General features: G+C 41.8%; 1 protein-coding gene across 2 annotated transcripts in view; it reads right to left on the minus strand.

Annotated features, from left to right (window-relative positions):
* Positions 1-21,132, minus strand: part of ntn2 (netrin 2) — a 75,486-nt gene extending 54,354 nt beyond the window's left edge. The window contains exon 1 of one of the 2 annotated variants that reach the window (XM_041815785.1): positions 20,984-21,132. The gene's annotated coding sequence lies outside the window, so the exon portion shown is untranslated. Of the gene's footprint in view, positions 1-17,475; positions 17,937-20,983 lie in introns of those variants that run through there. The other variant, XM_041815784.1, reaches the window with a different exon arrangement.
* Between the last annotated feature and the right edge of the window lie 818 nt (positions 21,133-21,950).

A 21,950-nucleotide genomic window follows, 5' to 3' on the forward strand; every position in this document is an offset into this window, starting at 1 on the left:
CCAGTCCAACCACTGCTTCAAGAGAGTATCCTGCTATAGGGAAACTATATACGAAGGTAAGGCGCAACATTTGAGATCATACTGATTTCTGCAGGAACTCGACAGGAATTCAACCATTGCAGCACTATTGTTGAGCACGAGTCTGACCCAAAAGAAGGCCACCTTATGTTCATTCACTGAACCAGAAAATTCACCCAAAGTGACAGCTTTTTGAAGATTACACTTTGTATTAGAGGAACTGAGGGTATAGGACTCCATTCAAGCCTTTTTAAATCCAAGGGTCAAGATAGGTACCTGGATGACATCATTAAAATGCTCACAGTGAGAAGAAGGGAGCCACTTGGTCCTTGAGAGAGAGATAGAGGGGCGCTTAAAGAGAAAGCTGTAGAGCATAGAGAAAGAGGTATATAGCCTGAGGCTTTTCTCGCTAATCCTCTCTTACTTCACTGGGTGTCAAACCTAGGAGAGCCCCATTCTCAGACAGCTGATGGGTGGAAAGGCACCCCAACCCTCTTTGGGAGGTATTTATTAAATTACCATGAATCACACCCACCTCCCCTTACCCTCAGTCTCTCCCATACTGCAGCATCCCTCTTCATCTCAGTGGAACAAAAGGTAACCTCTGTATCCACTTCAGTCAAGCAGGGAAGGCAGACAGAGAGACTTAAGGGGAGTCAGGAAAACAAAAGTTTGGCTCTTTTCTTATGAGACGGGTCCAAAGCTAGCACCCTGAAGAAAAGAGACCAGTGGCTTGGTAAATAGGACCACTCGTGTGCGCTCAAGTGCTTAAGCCCAGGCGTTTAGCCTCTCCTGAAGTGCAGATTGGGTGTTAAAGGAAATAAGTGTGAGGGAATTAAACGAAGCGGTAAGATGGTAAAAAAGAAAGCTACTGAATTGTACAGTGCCTTTAAAGAGTTTTCAGCCCCTTGGATGTTTTACCCTTTTAATGAATCTTTATAAATTTATAACTTTATAAACCAATCATGGATAATATAATTTGGCCTTTTTCTTTGACAAAACAGATTTCTACAAAGTTATGCCAACTAAATAAAAAGTATGTAATCTAAAATAAGTGACTGCATGAATATTCACTTATTTTACATTGCATTTTTTCATTTAATGGGCATCACTTTGACATTAAAAAGTTTTTGTTTTTTTGTCAAACAAGCCAAATTATATTGGCCATGATTGATTCATAAAATCACTAAGAGGGTCAAACATCCAAGGTGGTGAATACTTTGTATATGCACTGTATATAATGCAAAGAATCTCCACCAAACTTTGTGTTTTCCACTTAACTTTTAATTGAGACAAATTTGTGTATCCTGAAATGTTGGAGCCAGAAGTAGCCACTCAAGAGAACACAAAATAAATAAGCCAACCTGCTTTAGCAGTAGTCGACATAAAAAAAATGGATTGCAGGGAAAATCTTGGCTCATAAAGGACTGGAGTAAGGGTGAGCCCTTGCCAGGACATATAGGACCATTGATCAATGGCATGTGTCTGAGGACGAGGAGGTTAAAGTGGGCTCACAGGCAGTAGTTCATCAGCCAAGGCACTCCATCAAAAGCCTGGCCGTGGTAAAGGTGGCAGGCCCGACACTCACTGGGGAGGGCATGGAGAGGCGGCTGATAGAATTAGCAACTCATTAGCATCCAGGCTCAGCTTCCATCAGAAGCATGTTTGACTGAGAGCAAGACAGCGGGAAGCTTTAAAGGAAGAGGAAATGGCAAGGAAGAAGGGCTAGAAATTATGAAAGGTTGGGACAAGAAAAAAAATGAGGGGGCTGACATGGGCTTAAGAGGAAGTTAGAACGTTTTATTAATGCAGACCAAGCTGGAAAATATGTGACAGGCTAAAGGGACCAGAAATGAGGATGAACAGACACAAGAAAAGATGATTTTCAGTAGAAAGGGGAAGAGAAACATTGAGGGATAGAGCAGTGATAAAGCAGAAATGACTGGAGGGAGGATAAGTGGGGACAGATATGAATGGAAACAGTAGGAGAGAGAGGGAAAGTGACAGAGATGGAGGGAGAAACAGATTAAGGTGGAGGACAGCATTGGTCTGTGTCTGGACTTTGGATGACTAAATATGGTGCGAGCTGTGCTGCCGGGCCTGCTGGGAGATTCTTCCATGGTCTGGTGCTGTCAGGCGAGTCTGGCAGACGAGCATGTAGGTTGAACAGAGACAGAGAGCAGTGACAAGGCTATTTAATTCCACTATGTGTGCCCTCTGAAATAGATGCTTGTCTTTAGCAAGTGTTAACAATTCTAAGAAAGAGTCCCAAAACACTATGTTCTTTATTAAAAACCTATGACTTACTCTCCTTTGCTGTAAAAGAGCAAAACGCGAGCCAATTCCACATAATCCCTCTGTATCCGTAAGCGTTGCCAGGATGTCAGCACAGTGGTGTAGCTGGCTGACCTTTGAAAATATAACAATCTGTTTAAGCAAGAAAATCCTCTGCCTTCAGCGCTGACACTGTGCTTAACAAGCCACACGCTCCTCAGTGGGGGGAGACATTGTCTTTCATTAAATGTGGTGGAAGTAGAAACAGGCCTATGTCAGTCTCTCTTTGGAAGAAGACGTTGAATGCTACACAGAAATGCTGCTGCCTGTGGCTTCACATTTAGTGCACAGAGTTACGTCAGTTTTTTAGGCCTTTTTCAACAAATGCACTCCTGAAAATTTCAGTACAGGCTGCTGGTGAAATCTGACTGACTTTTCTGGTCACATTTGCTCTTTATGGTGGGAGGCTTTCCCTGCTTGAGGGGAAGGTGGAAAAGTTTCTCTGTCATGATGTATCAGGGATAACAGAGGAGTGGCAGAGGAAAGAACAGAGTCCAACGCTATACTGATATTTTTTGCCTTCATCAATGCTACTTGTAAAATTATCATTGTATAGAAGGGTAGGGAGCATACTTTTAAGCAGAAACACGTATGATGCAGCCTTTTAAGTACACAGTAACACCAGTAGCTCACAAAACATCATCACTCTTGCCTGCTCACTTGCTTTGAATTTTCCAAAATGTTTCCTCCTGCATTCAAAGACCGGCTCGCCAATGTAATTTTATCAGAGGGTAAAAAATGTCCCAGGTTTATCAGAATAAAAATATAGCATTCACAAATGCTGCTCACCCTGAAAATGGTGGCATTTTCAGGTTTGGTTTGTGAAATACAATTACAAACTCTTTAGTATTGTCTACACCAGGGGTCTTCTGGGCATGTCTAAATGGAAGGAGACACAGGGGTAGACCCAGGACTTGCTGTCTCACCTGAAGAGCCGAAAAATGTTTCTGGGTAGAGGTAGGGGTGTGTATTGGCAAGAATCTGGTGATATCTCGATATAGGAGTGCCGATATTGATATATTGCAATATATTGTGATAGTATGAGAAGGCGATATACTGTGATATTTTGTCATTAAAAAAAAAAATATATATATATATATATATATATATTTGTGTGTGTATGTGTGGGTGTGTATATTTGTTTATTTATATAAATAAATAACAATGATATTATTTAAAGTTAATATGGAATATAACAGAATTAAGCTATTAATAAAAATGTATTCAGAATATATGTATAATACATAAATATAAAATATGTGGTGTATTCTAAAATATATGGTCCTGTGGTCCTGCATCATCTAGAGTTTTAACTTTTTTTGTGCAATTTGAAGATGAGGATTTTTCCCATTTGTTGTAATGAATTCAAATGCTTTCGGGATTTTTAAAAGAAAAGTAGAAAAATAAATCAATATAAATCTTTTTCATCTCATGGTACATCAGTTTGTATGTCTTAATGTAATGACAAGGTGCTTGTGGAGGAAGACTGATAGACTGTGTTCTGAGGAGGGCATGATGTGACGGGCTAGTGTGTTTTTTTATCGTATTTCGGTGCAGGTCCTTACAAAATAAAGTATTGACTGGGTAATTATGGTTACATGAGTAAAAATAAGCGGTGGCTCCTGTGGGCTTCTTTCATGTTAGCTGTTAGCCGCTAAGCTATCGCTATGATGTTCAGGTTTGACTCCTGTAGAAGTCTGTGTCATCTTTAATGATTAATGTTTATTATGATCATGTTTTGGAAGCCAAAACAAGTCCACATATCTGCTATGAATGCAGCAGAAGCTGCACTGCAGCAGTAAGCATGAGCAACTGGCTTGCTCAGACCAGAAGTCTTGCGTGATCTCCTTGTCTAAGTAGAGGAGGAGAGGGAGAGTCAACTGCTTGCTGCCAGCTGGCGGTGCCTGCCGCCAACTAGCAGTCAGAGGGTGAAATTACACCACAAACTTTGCAGAAGGCATCATGGAGCAGCAGAGAACTCCCAGTGGGGGGCAGGAAGTGATTTCTACACTACCACAAAGGCCACGTTTTGAGCTCTTTACAACTATGCCTTGTAAAAGTATTTCACAAAGTAGTGAAATATTGAGACATAAAAAGAAGGTAAAAATAAACTTGTGAAGAAACTGGAGCAGGCAGGATTTTAAAAAACCTACATCTAAAGCCGGGACAAGCAGTTTCACATGATTGTGTATTATCCATTTCCACAAAGTGATCTGGTTTGGTTCAGTACAGTTTTGCCATGGTTTAGCATGTTAAACTCTGTTCTTGCCTGTATTTCCTAAGCTGATGTCTCATTGTGACGGTTAATCAATCTCTTTTAAGAGATCCAGGTTATTTAGCTAAGCTCAGTGGAACTGGCTGTTTAGATCCCAAATGGCTTTACATTTGGTAAAAGTTTTGCTTTCTAAATGTGGATTAAGTAACAAAAACGGAGGAAAGAAAACTGGCACTCAAACAGAAGCTGCTACCTTGGCTAACATTAAAGAGCTGTTGTTTGTGAACAGTGGACAGTATAACACTGTTTCCATTAAAAGCACGTTTGCTACAAAATAAAGATTTTTTTTTTTTTTTTTTAACATGTTAAAGGGGCAAGGCTAGCCTCTTAGCTTAGTACAAGATTACTCAATCCTCTTGTCTCCCTTCATCTGGCTAGACATCACTGGACACTAGGAGGTCTGCTGGACTGAATAATTTGCCTCCACACCTGGTAAATCAGTAAAACTGTGGAAAAAAATACTTTTTTGTAAAGTATAGGGATCACACTCAATGTATGTGGACATGTTTTGATGATAATTGCAGCATGCAGGTCCAATTAGAGCTGTAAAGTACTAACTTTACTCCATTCCCTTTCATTCTTAACAGCTGTCCCTCACTTCCTACCCCCATCTGACATTCGGGATCACATGATTGCAAACAACGTATTCACTGTCATGCTTTATTTCATGACTAAACTGTGACAACAGTGTAAATGGTAAAGAAATGGACAAGCAAAATTATGATATCTCAATTTATAACCCCCTGAAAAGAATGAATTCTGCCATTTGCTACCGTCTCAAAGTCTGATTTACAAGCATATTGCTCCATCCATTTTATAAAGTTCCAGACAGTTTAAGTTAAGACGCCTGCCTCTGCAGACCACTGTTCTAAGGACGAGATACATGATGCAATTGAAGCATATTTGTTTACAAAGCATTTCTTAGCCAACATTAGATTGGTTTTCTGAACTTTACCACTCTAAAGGAAAGCTTTATCAGAGTTGCCCTGTTATTTTATGTTTTTCTGTATGAGGCTCTCAGTAACAAAAGTTAGCGCACCCATAGTACTTTTAATGAAACCACATAATGAAGATTTAAAGCTGGGAGAACCTCTAGCATACAAACCTACCACCATCTGGTTTGTTCAGAGACAAATAGCTCTTGTGGCAACAAAGCCACTTCCAAGTGAATGGCTGCTCACCGTGCAGTGACAAATACAAACTGCCTGGCCACTTTATCACTGCAGCATTCCTTTTTGGATTAATGACAAGGAAAATGTACTTGTGGCGGCGTGCAGTGATCCCCGGTGGTCTAGCTACCACAGTGTTAAATAATATCCTCATTAGTATTATGGGCACAATATGAAAAATATGAGGCTTTTAGAGTGGAAGCCCCTCCTGCATAAAAAGTTGAGATTACTCGGGCCATTTGGCTGCTGGACTGGATTCAATGATTTTAATCAAACAGTGACAGCCCAATTAGAGAAGGTGGATGATGGAGGGCAAGAGGAAGGGGAATTAAATCAAAAACGAAGGCTAAGTAACAGAGGGGAACATGGAGAGAGACAGAAACAGGAAGACAACAGGGTGGTCTTTTAGTTTCAGTAACGTTTTTTCAGCTTCTCCCTGTCACTGGGTGATCATCTCATGTGGAGTCGTCTCTCTTTCAAGCGTGGGCTCCTCTGTCAGAGTTCACAGATTAGGAAAACAGAAGTCGCAGAGAGGCTTTATTTGGTTTTGGTGTTGAGGAGGGCGCTATGGGAGGTGAAGATAGGAGGACAGCTGAGCCACTTTGTGGGAGCTTTTCACGCTGCTCTAGAGAGCTGGCGTTGTGGCCCCATCTAAGACTGGGAGTGAATGGAGGTCTACTGGGTTAGCGCTCTGGGATGACAACACGCTGAGGCCCAAACTGGTGTCCTGCTGTCCCTGCAGCCTGCTGTACAGTAATCCCTGGTGGGGTTATTAGCGGCTGCCCAGAACCGTGGAGGACTTTTTAATTGGCTAACAACAGGGCCACCTCCACTCTCATTATCATTACGCAGAGATGAATTGTGTTAATACAAAAGAACAGCATGAGCAGCGACAACATCAGAAAACCTTTTCTACATAGAATACACAGGGTTTGAGTTTGCTCATATCTAGATTCTTTTCATTGTCAATTCTTTTAATTTTTTCTTTCCTTTTTCATTTTCCTAAACATTTCTATGAGAGGTGATATTCTAAGTCTAAGCTGGGAATCGCACATGACTTTTTTTTAGGAGGGAGGATTAAGATCACAAATAATCACAAACAAGGAATGATCCAAACTGATGCATGTGAGTTTTTATAAAAAATAATATGCAATGATTTAAATGTTTCTTCAAAAAAATTTTTCACATAAATGATTTAGCATATTTTTTTTCCTTTTATTTGGTCAGTTTTCAAATATGTAATGAGATACAAACAACCCAAGTAAGCTAAAAACAAGAAATCACCTGAATAGAAAGTAATTTAAGAGCAGATGAGAAACAAAGTCTTTGACATGTGCTGGTCTGGAAAGGGTTACAAAGCCATTTCTAAGACTCCAGAGAAGTACTGTGAGAGCCATTATCCACAAATGTGAAAACCTGAAACAGTGGTGAACCTTCCCAGGAGTGGCCAGCCTACCGAAAAACTCCAACAGCGCACCAATGACTCATCCAAGGGGTCACAAAAGAACCCAGAACAACATCTAAAGACCTGCGGGCCTCACTTGACACAGTTAACGTCAGTGTTCATGATTCCACAATGAGAAAGAGACCGGGCAAAAATGGCATCTATAGGAGCGCTCCAAATAACAAAGGCTCGTCTCACATTTGCCAAAAGCAGCTTGATGATCCCCAAGACTTTTGAGAAAATATTCTGTGGACTGACGAGACAAAATTGAACTTTTTGAAAGGAGTATGTCCCATTACATCTGGTGTAAAACTAGCACAGCATTTCAAAAACAACAGCATACCAACACTCAAACATGGTGGAGATATTGTGATGGTCTGGGGCTGCTGGCTGCTTCAGGACCTGGATGAGTTGCCATACATGATGGAACCATGAATACTGCTCTCTACCAGAAAATCCAGAATGAGAATGTCCAGCTATTAGGTCATGACCTCAAGCTCAAGTGCACTTGGGTTATGCTGCAGGACAATTGGGGCTTTCCACTCAAACATGCCTGCCTCCAAGTGCACCATGGTGACTTCACAGTGGTTCGTCAGGACAACAGCATAGACAGGCATGATGCGAGTGGACAGCTAAACCTAACAGTTCTTCTTTATCTTTTTCTGGTAGAACAAAACAATTCTAACTCAAGTACAGCTATTTAACGTCATTGACTCACACACCAGTCATCAGCTCTCGACGCACCCTCAAAAGGGTAGCTTGTTTGTAAAGGAAAAGCAAATCCTCCTGCTGCACTGACCTGCTGTTCTGAGGCAAACCAAGTAGAGCCAAGATGCTCAATGTAATGGAAAAGTCCCAAATGATCCTAAACACACCAGCAAGTCCAATTCTGAACAGCTTTAAAAAATGAAGGTTTGGCGTGGCTGAGTCAAAATCTGGCCTTAAATCTGATTGGGATGCTTTGGCCAAAATTCCTTTGCAGCAATGTGAAAGACTCATTGCCAGACAAATTCCTTGTATATGTAAGCCCACTTGGCTTTAAACCTGATTCTGATTTTAGCAATCAATTTTGGAGGAAAATGTTTCAATAAACTCAATCCATGGATTACGTAATTGCCTCATTACTACATTCTTACCATCTGTTTCTGTACACACACTTATTTAATATGTAAACAAACATGTCGAGATGAATCAACATGACTGACAGGCCTCAGGTAACAGGGGTCACACTGGTGGCTTGATTTCCACTTGATGATAGCCGTCTCCATGGTGGTGACGACGATCCTGCTGTTTGTGTAAGCTTTGGTGTGAGTGTGAGTTTGCGTGTGGGACTGGTGAGTAAGGGGGTGTGGGCTACTCGGGGTTCCTCGCTGGCATTCATTAGGGATTGAGGAGGAGGGGAGGAGGGCTGAGGGCAGGAGGGGGTCAGCTCTCACAGCTGAGCGCATCATTAGCAGGGGGATCACTGACAAATTTTTAAAGCCTGCTTACATCTGCTCCGAGGCTGCCTGTGAGTCTGTCTATGGCTGAATACACGCCGGATGATATTCAAATCTTTACTGGCAGACAAAAGGAGGGTTTCAACTAAGTAATAACTGTACATAATCACCTGTCTGCTGATACATCAAGAATTAGTGCAATCAGATTCTTGTTTGCTTATAACAACACAGGCAGATCAAAAAAAATCCCACTAATCATGTTTGTGGAATAATCTCTGCCTTTCCATCTTTGCATCTGGCAGAAAGAGACACTGCAGGGAGAAAGACAGAACGCCCAGCGAAGGAATGCAGCAGCTTCTGTGGCCCAGCCCACACGGCTGGCCCTAAGTCCGACAGTGGTTCTTTGAATCAACAGAACCTGATCCAGAACCGACCAGGAGAAGAGAAGACAGACAGTGTGAGGTGGGATGTGAGGTCAGACCAGTTCTCACAGATTCACAGGCAGGAAGCTGTGCTAAGCTACTTGTTCTCACTATTAATGCATGTATATACAAAAGCAGAAGAAAAATGCTGATAGGACAAGTTGTGGGGTATTTTTCTGTTAATGAAGTGTTCTGTGAGGTCAGTGTTTTTGGTGAGAAAATGGGAGGGAGCGGACATGAGGAGGCAGAAAGTTCAGGGCAAAAATGACTCACCAGACTCAGGGTTAAACAGGGTTAATCTGTGAGGGGCAAGAGACCAAAAATTAAGATCTGGAGATAATAAAAGCCTTTCTGTTTCACACAGATATTCTCTAAGTGTTTTAGGTGCAATGCTCAAAGGAATACAGGGTTCAGATCTCTTACATGCAAGCACCACCAGAATTGGAGTTTGAGCTTTAGACCAGTGCGTTGAGGACTCCAGCCTCTGTGCATGGGCTTCTGCTCTACCAACCAACACCAAGAATCATTTTTAATTTAAACCACATGACAATAAAAGCAATTATAAGCTACTTCCCACCTTAAAATTAGTGCTGCAACATCACATAGAGACAGTTTCACTCAACCTATCACTTCAATGTTAATGATCTTTTGATTAACAGAAATTATGAGGAGAAATGTTTATTATCAATGACTGTTTTCCCTTGACTGTTATGATGAGATGTCGGCAACCAAAAAATGGTTCTCTGCAGTAAAAACTGAGTTTTGTTTTTGGATATTAGACATGACGGGATTAAGAGGATAGCAGTGGGCTGTCAGACTTTTAAAATCATATCTGTTAGTCACTTATTAAAATAATCATTAGTTGCAGCCCTACTTAAAGTAGTAGTTTTTTTAGTCAATCGGACAGTGGCTGATTATGAGCAATTATTCAAAACAGTTCCTGTCTGCAGTGACATATCTCAGACTGTCTCTTTTTTTCCTCCACTATAATCTGCTCAGGCTGTCTCCTTTAGTGTCTATGTGTTTACATATTCGCTGTTCTGCAAACCATGATGGGACAATGGAACAGCCTGCCATTGGTTGTCACAGCCCACGTGACATCTGTTTTGGAAACGTAACATGGTGGATAATGCTAAGCTAGCCAAAGAAACGATTTACAATGGATTAAAAAACTGATTAAAAGGCATTCAATGTCTGAGTTATCGTGAACTCAGTCTTTAAACAACCAGAAATTCACCCAAATTCAGGCTCGCTAGAGAGGCTACCGTGGCCTGTCGCTCTCAGAGGTTTAACGGTGGCACTTGTTCATGAATAAAACTCATGCCTAGGCCAGTCAGGAAAAATGCAAAAGCATGTTCCCCACCAAGAAAAGCTTCCAGTGTGGCTCTTTGCTCCTCTTTTTATAAAGAAATGCTGTCCAGTTCTGACTGCCCGAGCAGGGCGCAGATGGCCTAGTGATTAGGTCTTTACCCAAGTATGCAGGCAGCATGGGTTCAAGTATGGCCAGTGGCACTTTTACCACATGCCATTCCCCATTCTTCTATCCCTGTTTCTGGCTCTATCCACTGTCCTCTCTCTCTCTACTAAAGACAAAAAAAAGCCCCAAAATTAATCCTTAAAACAAAATTTTGTGCTAATAGCTTTACTGATGGCAGTCTGCGACTGGCTTGCAATACAGCTAAACTGTAACTGCCACATCTTTCCTGCCACAAATACCTTTCTGTGCAAGTCTTTGCTCTTGTTTTATTGAAGGAATATGGCCTAGTTTGGATAAAACTGCTGCTGTGGCTACTTCTGAGCTAACTGCTACACTGACGGCAGCCAGTATTACCAGCTTCCACTACACCTAAACCCCGCCCTTAGCTACAGCCTTATTCTCAAATGATTCTGATTGGTCAGGTCCAATCCCAGACCTGGCACAAACGTTTCAGATTGCAAGATGGCTCAGCTTGATGACAGACACGGAATCTGGTCAATCCATTGTCTTTGCAAGGCTATAGTAAGTGGATACTGTCACCGGATTGGTTGAAATTAGCATACTAGGGTGAGAACCTGTCTCATTCTGACTTCTGTGTCTGTGCATGTCAGTCAAACCTGTCACGTGTCGATTTATCTTGACTTTACGTGGAACTTGTACTAGACGGCTGGCAGGAGCAAGTCTGGGAAAAGTTTGGGGGACAGTTTTGACTGTTTTAATTCACACATAGAACTTGGTCCAAGAATTTCAGGATATTTTCAGGAATTTTGTGTAGTCTATGTGTGAGCACATCGTAACAGGCTCCAAAAGGCTTCAGTTCTCTGTAAGTAATTTGCAGATATAATATATGGCTGTGAACTTTGGAGGGAAAGAGGATAAAGTTGTGCCCTGTCTGGGATTTTTATCTGACATAATGATGGACTTCGGAGAGGAGAGATAAGAGTTCAAAAATTTATAGCTTCCTATGTCAAACTGTGATCTCCTTTCAAATGTAAGAAATATTCCCCTACATGTGCCGTCAAGATGAGCCTGAGAAAAAAAGAGGAGACATCCAGAGGCCTGTGATGAGATTCCCTCTCAGAGTCTGTCACTGGATGAAGGCCATACAGCAGTGTTAGAAACGATGAAGGGAAAAATGCTGAGAGGTTAAAGCTGCCAAAGAGGGCTGTTAAAGTGTGTGAGTGTGGGTGGACTGCAGGCCTCTTGATTGAACATTTCCCATGGACCCGAGCGTAACCCTGACCACAGCGCAGCAGCTGAGTGGTTGGACGGCGGCGGCGGTCAGGAAGAGGCAGGTGAGGTGTTCCTGTACATGAGAGGAAGTCGCTCGTTTGGAGGGATGGAAGGATTTAAGGAGAGGTGAGGTGAGTGCTCTTTCAAAGCTCTTTGAAGGCTGGCTGCGGTAGGCAGAGTCGCGGTTTTCCCAAAAAAGCCCCCTTAGCAGGAAAACAGTAACTTTTTTTCCATTGCACAAGAGCAACCTCTACCCCACAGCCGAAAGCAACGACCCACTTTGAACTCTCAGGGGGGACAAACCACAAATCATTTTATTAAGTGCTTAGAATACTCGCAGGGATTTCGTACATTACACTTAAAGCACACATGTTGTTGACCGTTTTAATTCCCAATTAAGTTTACAATCACACATGAAGGTAGAGGATTCCAGAGCGTATGACTCATAAGACAACACCCTTTTCTTCTCATCTTCACCTCTGATGATTCTCAAACAACAGCAATGTACACCTAGAGATCACGGTCAAGAGAAAGAAACATGTTTCCTTGGCTTCATTGATGTCAAAACTACTTCCGACTAGTCCAGATTGAATAACAAGTTAGGGTTGGATCATGCCTGATTGCTCTGCCCTCTGCCATCTTTATATCTTTCTGTTTTTCATGAGTCCTGTGTTACTGTGACTCACATTTTTACACCTTCTTTGTCTTTTTTTTTTTTTTGTAAAAAACATTACATTTCATCCCAGTCAGAAAGTTTAAGTGTGAGTCCTGCTGTGTTCAAAAAGGTGAATCTCCTGTTGAGCTGCTAACTTCACTGCCAGCCGTAGAGTTAATCACAGTGGACCACTGCAACACAATTAAAGTTCAAACTGAGCTTCTACAGACTGACTTCAGTGACAACTATCACAGAAACTGACAGATCGATCATGTATAATGCCATGTAGCTTTGCTTAATGTTGCTTAGTGCTGTGCTAGTATAATCCAAGCGGTAACTTCTGAAGTTAACAACTGTGAGAACTGTAGTGTCTCCATTGTCTACTTGAGGCTGGCTGCAGAAGCACCAGAAGTCACATGCATACCTCATGTTAAAATGCAGAATTTTACAAGCCAAAAGAACATGTTTACTGCCTGGTTCAATAAACCGTTTGAAAGGAATCACTCAGTTAGTCTACTCTACATTGCAATAGTTCATTAATTACAGCAGCATTACACCTTTGTGTTTAGCATGAAGCTTCAACCACATCACTCTTCACAGATTTATTGTACATACAGAATTGGAAGAGTGAATGGAATAACATCTCAGACCCTCACGTTGGGGCCTACAGGTGGATGCTGGGGTGGAGGTGGGTTTAAAGCAAAAGCACAGTACTGACTCAAGGCAGAGCTGGCAATTGTACAGCAAAGGGAGAGACTGGAGATCTTGCAAGTGTCTGCCTGAACTAGCTTGCAGATTTGGCTCCAATTATATTCTTTTTGGAGGTGAACTTAAAAAAAAAAAAAGGATACAAGTTACAAATTAGTCAGAGATTGGCTGATATGACTACAAACAAGCACTGCGTAGCTGTTGTAGGAGGCTTAAGGCCTACCTGAGCTCTGATTCTTTGCCTGTTTCCAGGCTAACTGAAAGTTATAGACCGTGATTTTAATTTGGTGGCCACTGTGCAGAGTATTGATTTGAAAAGGCCTGTTCAAGCTTCAACCAATACTCTCTACACTCAATGGTAGTGGTTCCAAATGTTTTTCTCTGGGGCCTCCCTTACTTGTATCCAAGAAAAGCTGAGCCCCCCCATCCCCATTAGAAAGTCATTCCTGGTGTTGTCAGGATGATTTAAGATGCTGTCTGACAGTTCACAAAGGTAAAAAACACCCCAAAGTTAAGGATTCTGCTCGAGGTTCTACTTTCACTATGGGAGTGTGTGTAGTCATACGACCAAAATATCAAACGTCAGAAATCCATTCAACCAGGCGGGAGCAGCTTGTCAGGTCGTAGTCAGGTCGTGGCTTCACCGTCATATCCCTCTGTACACACAAATGACACATGATGCAACTGAAAGTTGGTGCAACATTCAAATGATGCGTGCAACTCAAAATCTGTAGCTGAATCAGATGACATAACATTTGACAACCTCAGAGCAGACAAAGCCTCCCTTGAGATCTTTTCAGTTTAGTTTGGGTAATACCCGGTCTAAATATAAAATGACAACATTTTTAGGGTTAAAGCTCCTATGTGGATTTTTTTTAGCAGGTTACAAAACAAAGTGAACTTAACACTATTAAATTTGTCTGTACTGCAAATGCAAAAATGGCCATGAGCAACAACTGCAAGTATTTAAATGTTTTGATTTTTAATACCAGAAACTATTGCCATTTAACCTGACATGCCAAATAGACTGTTTCATATATCAATTGCGTGGCTAGATGAAACATTCATCCGGGAAACCTCCCATTGGGAAGAGCAGAACTTTTCAAAAAAATTCTTGGAAAGTGATTGGAAAATTGTTCCGTCACAGTCATCAAGGGTCAATCAGAGTGGCAAGACAAAATCAGGCATGCACAGCTCCATTAGTAACTTGAGCTTGACATTGCAGCCATAGTTTATGAATGGCGGATTAAACTCATGCAGAGGCCGTTTGGGAGAAGTGCAAATCATCCTCTCTGCCAAGAGAAGCTTTCAGTGTTGCTTGTTGCTCGTCTTAATAAAGATGTGGCCCAGTTCTGATAAAACTGTGTTTATACTATAGGTATAGCTGTATGTACCAGCTTAGCACATCTAAACCCCACCCGTTAAGACTGCAAACTCATTCTAAAGCAGGTCAGGAAAACACTTTTTTCATGATGAAAAGCTTTCAGTGCAGTTCTTTGCTCTCTTTAAGAAATGTGGTCCAGCTATGATAAAACTGCCCTTATACTATCGCTACATCTGAGCAAAACCCACACCAGCAGCAGCCATTGCTATCAGCTTCATTACAACTAAACCCTGTCTGTAGCTTCTGCCTCCTTCTCCATAAATAACACTAATTGTCCCGGGCTGTTCTCAGACAGGGCACAATCATTTCAGCTTGGAGCTTTGCGAGATAGATCTGCCTGATGACGGCTATAGAATCTGGCCAATCTATCATCTTTGCAACATTAATTGTCATTGAGCAGGTGTCAGATGAGGTGTGTAATAGCCCACTGATTAATTATTGTGCAATTTCCCTTTCAAATATAAAATAATTAATGATAAATGTGACTGAAAGAAAGCTTAATTTATTTCTGTCAATATAGGAATGTAAAGAACAGCTTCAGAGAAAGAATTTAGGCATCGCTTTTCCAAGATCAATATAAGCAAATTCCTTATACAAGCTTTAAGGACAAAGTTTGATCCAAAATTATAATTAAGTTAAGGTTTAGGAACACTGCTGTCATATACTAATATCAGTGAGAAAAAAGCTGCTATTTAAACCATCATTCATCTTGGGAGAACACTTTTATAATGGCTCAGCCCGCTAGCAGAAAACAGGTTGAAGTCAAGGCAGTGGCCTGTTTCTACAAAAGTTTTCTCCTATGCTGTACAACTGTCAGTGAGATTAGTCGACCTTAATTGACATGCAATGGAATAGCCAAACAAACATTCAGTCCATTGCTAATCCACTTTCAAGGGTCAAAAAGACAGTTATTTTTATACGTTTTCCATCTTTACATTAAAAATATATCCCTTGTTTCCAGGTCACATAAACAAAGAGATAGGTATTCAATGGACACATATGCAGACCTCACACTAACACACCCCTCTGCATCTGGAGGAAGTGTGTGGCTGACACATGCTGGAATAGCAGGGTGCTGGGAGTGGCAGGATGAAGCATGTGAGTCTTTGCCCCTGGATGATCTTCCCACAGCGAGAGACACATCTTGGGTGTCATGCTGACGAATGACAGGTATTCTAACAGGAAAGGTAAATGCACACACAATTTGTCACTCAGAAAGAAAACACACAGCTGCTTAAGTGAGCAGACGATGGTACTTTGTCTTTACTCTCCTGTCTAGAGTGAGAGTGAATTTAACACATTTTAATCTCGCTATGTACAAATAAAACATGCAGGAAGGAAAAGAAATAATGTCTTATTTCGCATAGAATCAAATCTTAAGTCTGATCAAGCATTCGTAAAAATGCAGGAGGTCAGATTTGCTGTGAAATCCGGTGCAAGTGACGAACAGCTGTGATGAGAAAGCTGATCAGTCCGATTCCTGACTTGAGGGTTAAGCTGAGCTTTCAAATACGCCCGCAGTCATTCTTGAAAATGTTCAAAAAAGATGACCCAAAAAAGACCCAAAGAGGAAATCACACCAAGTAAAATCAGAAACAGAAACATGGACTGCAGCTAAAGAGTATTATGATAAACTCTGCTTGTGTTTCTGCAGTTTTCTCCATCACAATCCCTTTTCACTTGTTCTTAAAAGTACCACACACAAGAGTGAGTAAAATCTGCTCTATGTTGCTGTGGATTAGCTTCCACATCATGTGCCTCCAGCCGCTCCAGGCTGTACCTTCCTTGTTCTGTTATTGAAGCAAGTGGATTGCGATGCTCTTAAATTATAATGAATAATCTGCAAAAAGTTGTGCACATGAGGGTCACCATACTTCTCCAGATTCCTTCAGTTTTAGATCCTCTCTGACCTCAGTGAGGCTTCAGAGGCCTTCTTCTTTGTGGACTCTTTCCAGTCATTTGTGGTGAGAGTGAGAAGTAGGTCAAGTGGCTGACACTGTTTCAGGGTGCAATAGGGGCATACTTTAAGTCTATTGGAGCAGTTAAGATAAGCAATCTGTATGGGACTCTTGCTTTCATTTCCAGGCTTGTTGCTGCTTGTGGGCACAGAGAGGATGAGCTTGAAAAGGGAGGAGCTCGCCTCATTGTTGAGAGAGGCTATTGTTTCCTGTCACACCTTGGCCACAATGAGCTTCAGTGTCAAATCAAGCTCATAATCACTTTAATCCCCAATAAAGCACGTGGATTTAACTCATTTTTTAAGTTTTTTGCTCTTTGGAGAGAAAAAACGTCTTCGCCCAACAAAGTCCATTAACATCACACTTCAGTGATGAAGAATTATTTTGTTTTACACTAATATTTTTAAAAACGCACGTGGTGGCAGGGCAAGGAAAAGGGAAAATATTAGAAGTGACAAACATATTGGGAGACTTGGCGAGTTGAGTGCCGAGGAAGACGGGAACCGAGAAGCGCGCTGCTTGCTTTGGCACTCGCGCTTGGCTCCGATTCCAAGCCGCTATTAAAGCACACAGGCTTCATAGCTCACCTCTTGTACCTTGTATTAAATTCTCGGCACGAGCTGTTTTTTCTTCTCTCTTTTCGCTCGGACCCACGGGCCAGCTGTAAACCGAGGAGGGTGACACCTGCCTGCCGTGTCCGCCTCTCTGATCCAGCGCGCCCCGCTGATTCAGCGACCCAAACACCTACTTAAAGTCGCGCGACCACAGCCTATAATAAAGTAATGACAGTCATCGTCCTCATTTGAAACAAATGGCAGGTAATAGACGTCCCCTGTCAGCGCGAGCGCAGTGAGTCACTTGCTTTCTTCTACTAGAATAGACGGTGCGTAAAATTCAAACCTGACATGCACAGAAACACTGGAAAAGTCAAAGTGTTCATCTACAACTTATAAACTTACCCTGAAGTCGTGCAGTCTCGGAGTTTAAAAGGACGTCCCCTGACATCCACAAAAATGTGCTTTGAGACTTCCTTCAGTCAGAAATCGTCCCCTGAAGACGCCGAAGAGTCTCGTGCTTTTACGCTCGCCTCAAGGTAGAAAAGGAAAAAAAAATAAACGCTGTAACACTCTTGAAAGTGAGGAGACACCAAGAGATGGACCTCTGCACCCACTCGCTCCCGCAGCTCAAACCAACTGAAAACCGTCCAGTACATCCATGGGTTGTAAAGCGTGCCCCGAGTAGGCTACTCCCCATTAAAATCAAACCCAGATTTTCCCAACCGTGTATGCGCGAGAGGAGAGAGAGTGAGCGAGTGTGAGTAAGAGAGGGAGAGAGAGGGTGCAACCCAAAAGCCTCTCTGTGCGTTTTCCTATCTTAAATCCACATTTTTACCTGCGTTTTGGTGATGCGTAAAGTTCATCCCCGCAGCCAAAACAACGCGTAAACGTAAATGAACACTTAACCAAGACTGCTATTCTGTTCAAGCCTCTCCCCCTCCTTCAAACAACACAACTGGTCTCACTTTTACAACAAATACCTCCGCCGCTTTACGGACTGATTCTCACTGTGCTGCCTGCTCTAAAATGCCCCATGGCTCGCTGTGTTCACAGGCAGCCATATGGAGGTCGTAATGAGAACACAACGTTGAACCTGTTGGAACAGAGTAGACCTGGCGGGGCTCCGGGGCCCGCAGAAACAAGAGGCAGATGCTGAATGTTGTAACTTATTAATCCTAATAATAGTCTGACACATATTGGATTTATTAGCCTGTGCGTCAATGCTGCAAAAATGTTCACTTTTCTGAATATATAATTAGAAACGTGGCATTAAGCTATAGTCATTTTTGGAATCCTGAGATGGAGAGGACATGACAGTAGCACATCCACTCATTGATTGCATGCATATGATTTTATATCCCTCTGTTAGTGTGCTAGGTAATCGGCAATAGCAGAGTGTCTATGCGTAAAAGCGCATGGAGAGGTCAGCGCTACAATGCCATATTCACTTGTGAAGTGAAACAGCCATGTTTTGTTATTGCAGCATGCCTGCCTACGGATTTGGCTGGGCCGCTGACAATCCCGGAGAATCACAGATGTGATTTATTGATAGTATCAGTGTCTCTGTGTTGGATCAGGAGCATTGGTGCTAGTCTTGGTGCCAAGTTTCATCAATTTTGCACACTTTCTCACGTTTGAGCCACTTTTCTTTCTATCTTTTTGCCTGTTTGGCCACTTCAAACACATTTTGGTGCTATTAACCCATTTTCTACTTTATGACCCTATTCCACTACCTTTTTGCCCATTTTTGCCATTTTTGGATCATTTTTCGTCACTTTTAACAATTTTATCTGACCGTTTTTGCCCATTTTAATCCATGTTTGAGATCACTGCCCTGACTCTCTGTTAACCCATTCTTAAAGCAACATTTTTTTGTCTCCACTTTTTCTGCATGTTTTTGTCACTTTGAATAATCTGTGCCAATTTCCCCTGTTATTTTAGCTTTTTTGCCACTATTAAGCCTTTTCTCCACTTTCCTGCCAGTTTTAACCCATTCTTGCCATTTTCTGACTTTTTCTGCCTCTGTTGATCCATTTTGCCACTTAAGGCACATGTTGGCACTATTGACAAATGTTCGCCACTTTATGATCCTATTTCACCTTCTTTTCTGGCCATTTTTGTCACTTTTAACCCTTTTCTCCACTTTTTATATCTGTTTTTGCCACTTTAAACCAATTTTGGTTTAAAGTGACCCAATTTTGCCACCTTTCCATCCAATTTTATCACCTTTTCTTTTAACCCATTTCACTTGTCTTGAGAAAAGGGGATTACATTTGGAAGAAGGCTATATACTACAGCATAAATGAATAAATCAAACATTTGTTGCTCTGATAAGAGTGTTTTTAAAACGTGTATACTATAAAATACAGTTATCGCAGATTAACTAGACTATGAGCCATAATTTTAGACCTACATGGGCCCCCCCAGTTTGGCTGGGCCCCAGAAATCTCTCCCCTTTAACCCCCCCTATGGTCGGCCTTGTGTAGTTGTCATTACTTAGATTAGTATCGACATATTTAGACTCAAGCATTTTAAAAGCTTGACATTTTTAGTTGTTTTTGTTACTTGAAACTTTGAAAGTGACTCTGTCCTCACATGGACCAGCACCAGAAGTTTTAATGCTGTAAGTGCTCATAGAAAAACATTTCTAAAACAAGCCACAATCCGCTCGAGCATATCCGTTAATTTACAGTCGACAGCCCGCGTGCTGCTCGGTGTTATTGCAGGTGCAGTCTACTCATCGGTCCGCGCGCTCATAATTCGAGCATCACTGCCGATCAAACCCCCGAGTGTGCAACTAGCTGATCAACATTCCTCCTGTATTTACTGTACCATCCTCTGGGGTGAACAGCCTGGCCCAGCACGGATCGGCTCGGCTCCGAGCTGCGCTTTGGTCCTTTTATTCCAGTAATTCGTATCAAACAAGGACCGTTTAATTCGTGTTCAAACCCCCGGATAATTTTAAAATAATTAGCTCGGGTTTGCGCGTGCAGGATCACACCTGCAGCCAATCCTAATGAAGGATGTCAGCGGAGCAGTGGAGCAGAGAGGATGAAGAAGATAGTGGCAGTTAATTGGCTTAAACACCAGTGGGGAAACTGGTGCCAGCTTCATCATAAAGTGGGCGAATTCATTAAACTAATAAATTAAATTAAATTAAACCAGAGCCAGGGTAAATTACCAGGTATTGTTCAGCGTATAAAGAATTAAAGCCATCTAATTGCACATAAAGGATCTTTCAAGCATCAGCTTGTGTCAGTTCTCATTTTATTCCTCTGGCCTCTTCTTCTATTGCGTTAATCTTTTATTTGACTATTATTGTGAAAATCTCTTCTCTTTGTTAAAGGTTCTCTGAGGTGAATCAGACCCTAAAATAACTTTTTCATCCGCTTAAATGAGTTTTGTAGCTAATCTTCATCATTCTGCTGTAATGTCTTAGCATTATCCTGCTTTTTAATTTCATTCTCATGACTTGAAATCCCTCTTAGTGAGGAAATGACTCTTTGGGCACACTTGTATAATTAACTTTCCCATGTTTTCTATTAAAATACTCGTGTTTGAACAGAGACATTTGAGAAAGTAGGCCAGTGAATAGAATAATTGGAACAATAACAGCAGGCAGTCCGTGGTTTTAGCCTGAGATTTCTCTAGAGATTTAACAAAATAGTGACTTACATGACATGTCAGTATTACTGTCTGCTGTATTGTATCTTTATACACAGTCACAGTATGCGTGTCCACGCACTCCTCCACATAGGGCCAATTTTGACGCATTTGTGTGAAGTAAAGGAGCCCAGCCAGCCAGCCACTAATCAATGCAGATTATCTCCTCAATGACCACTGGGAGAGATTGGACTGCGTTAAAGACAGGATGAAAGAAAGCAACACCAACAACAGGCAACACACTCACTTGCTGTCAGATGGGATTCATGCAGGGAGCTCTCCTCGGTCCTTTTAGAGTTCTTGCTCTTGGATCAGTCTGCTGGTTTGGACTGCAGAACAAGCCTCAGTGGTCCGTGTGTTCAAAGCCCCAGGGCTCTCAGCGCCTGGATCCCTGCGGCGGACACCCGGAGAAAATGTCACACCACGGCTCCTCTTTTTTTTTTCTCCTCACTTCATTTTTCAGTTCCCCTACTGGTGGGCGTAAAGAGGGATGCTAGGAACTACCTAGACCGGAGGGAAACCCCCTGTGCCTGGGTTACAGTGGAGGAATGGCGCCCTCTTGTGGTTGAGTGTGTGCAACGCTCCAATTCCCACACATAGGCCTAAGTTTTATACTTAACTTTCTCTGTGCCTTTTGTTTCTCTTATGATACTACAATTTCCCTTTCAAACTAAGACATAAATGTAATAGCAAGAAGCACACCGGTGTTCCTAGCACTTTCTAATTAATTACACTTTCATTCACAGGTGGACTCAGCAGAGGGATTGGTGCCCAAATGTTAAAAAAGACACTGCAAAAGTGCCCCTTTTGGATGCCCTTATGCTGGAAAGCTATGAAGAGATGCCCTCTTGGATAACCATGTAAGTAACAAAAAATGTAAAGAATATCCTCTTTGGTGCTTTGTAGATAGAGAAATTTGACAAAAGCCTGCTTTGTTCCCCCCAAAAAGACCAAAATTTGACAAAGTACTCTTTTTGGTGCATTGTAAGTAGACAAAACCTGACAAAGTGCCAACTTTAGTGCCCTTTAAATATACATGGTTTGACAAAGTACCCATTGTGGTGCCCTTTATGTACACAAAACTTAACAAAGTGCCCTCTCGATACCATCTTAATAGTTTAAAATGAGACCAAGTGCCCTCTTTGGTGCCCTCTAAATAGACAATATTTGACTAGGGCTATTTGTTGCCTTGTAAGTAAACAAAACCTGGCAAA

This window comes from Cheilinus undulatus, linkage group 20 (assembly GCF_018320785.1).
Source record: "Cheilinus undulatus linkage group 20, ASM1832078v1, whole genome shotgun sequence".
In the NCBI taxonomy this organism is placed as follows: Eukaryota; Metazoa; Chordata; class Actinopteri; order Labriformes; family Labridae; genus Cheilinus; species Cheilinus undulatus.